Below are 1,913 nucleotides of genomic sequence, written 5' to 3'. Positions count from 1 at the left end.
CCCAAGTGCTGGGATTAAAGGCGTGTGCCACCACGCCCAGCTCGTCCTGTATTTCTTAACATTCTACTTATCCTCCTTTATTTAGCACAGCATATTCCCCCTTTTCCTTAGACCCCTTATTTCCCTTTTCTTTTTCTTTATTTTTAAGATTTATTTATTTATTATATGAAAGTATACTGTAGCTGTCTTTGGACACATGAGGAAAGGGTGTCAGATCTCATTACAGATGGTTGTGAGTCACCATGTGGTTGCTGGGAATTGAATTAAGGACTGCTGAAAGAGCAATCTTCTCTCCAGCCCTCCCTTTTCTTACAAGCTCTTTTTCTCTTTTTGTTAGAGAGATTCCATAGGAAACTGTTTTAGAACTTTGAAATAAAGGCTAAAACCACTTTTCAAAGTGTCCCTTTTTCTTCCTGGGACTTAAGCTAGCAAGCTGAAAATTCAAACAGTACAATGCATGGGGAGTTAGAACAAAGTCTACTTTACTGGATCTCCTGCTGTTTTAGGATACGGTGCTAAACACTTTCTCATCTCAGAGGAACTCAGAAGGCAGGCCAGCTACAGTAGAAAATTAACTTAAATAAAATAGGTAATTTTTTTTTTTCCTGCCTCAGGAAGAAGCAAACAAGAAAGAAGACCCACTGATGCTCCCCTCCCTACCCCATCCTCCACCCCCACAAAATAGAACTAAATAGCAAAGTGAATGTTCCCAAGAATCATCAAATAAGCTTAAATGCAATTAAAATGACAACCAAGAGTCTAGGATACTACCATTACAGTACAAAGATGGCTTATACAGTGGAATAAAAATGTCAGTAAGGGCTCTGGCTGGGTGTTCAATATCTAGAATGCACACAAAATAAAAAATTAAGTACGTAAAAGAAACTGTCAATTAAGAGCCAGGACAATTTGGTGCCTTCAGATCAAAGCTATCACACTATAGCAAGATCTGGATCTCCTACTATAACCCAAGCAAAAGAAAATGACCTTAAATCAAACCTTATAAAGATCATAGATGCCTTTAAAGAGGAAATAAATAAATCTCTCAAAAAATAGAGAAAAATATAATCAAATACTTGAAGGAAATGAATAAAACTGTTCAAAACCTGGGAAAATTCATCAAATAAGATTAAATGAAATTAAAATTGTACCAAAAACCATAGTATACTACCATTACATCACACAAAGGCCTTATACAGCAGAGTAAAAATCTCAATGACAGATCAGACTGGGAGACAATATCTAGAATTCATACAAAACTAAAAATTAAGTACTTAATTGAAACTGTCAATCCATAAATGCACAAATAACTTGAGCAACAGTTTTCAAAAGCACCAACAACTTTTAGAAGCAGAAACACAAATGGCCAATAAAGCACAAATGACCAATAAAATACAAGTGGACAATAAAGCACATATGGACAATAAACAGTTGTCAAATCTGTAATATGCAAGCGAAAATGATGAAATTTGTACCAATATTAGAATTTTGTAGATCAAAAAAATGAATAAAATGAAAACATAAAAAAGTGCTGGTGAAGATAGCAGGAAAATGTACCCTTCATCATTTTTTGTGAGAGTAAAAACTGCAGCTCTCTTAGAAATCATTTTGGTGTTTCTAAAAATAAATTAAACATGCAAATACTCTAAGACCCATTGACAGTGCTGTTGGACATATTCCCAAAGAAGAGTTTTCTGCCATACAGATAATTGCACAAATAAGTTACCTGTTTCTTTAGTCACAATAATGATCACATTGAATCAACTTAGATTTCTATAAACAGGAGAATGGACAAAGAATATGTGATATATATTTACAATGTAATTTTATCCAGGTTTAAATAAAAAGAACAATATACATATATATTTGTCGCATATATCACACACACACACACACACACACACATATATATA

Source organism: Mus pahari, chromosome 5 (genome assembly GCF_900095145.1).
Source record: "Mus pahari chromosome 5, PAHARI_EIJ_v1.1, whole genome shotgun sequence".
NCBI lineage: Eukaryota > Metazoa > Chordata > Mammalia > Rodentia > Muridae > Mus > Mus pahari.
Note: the sequence above shows the minus strand (reverse complement) of the source record.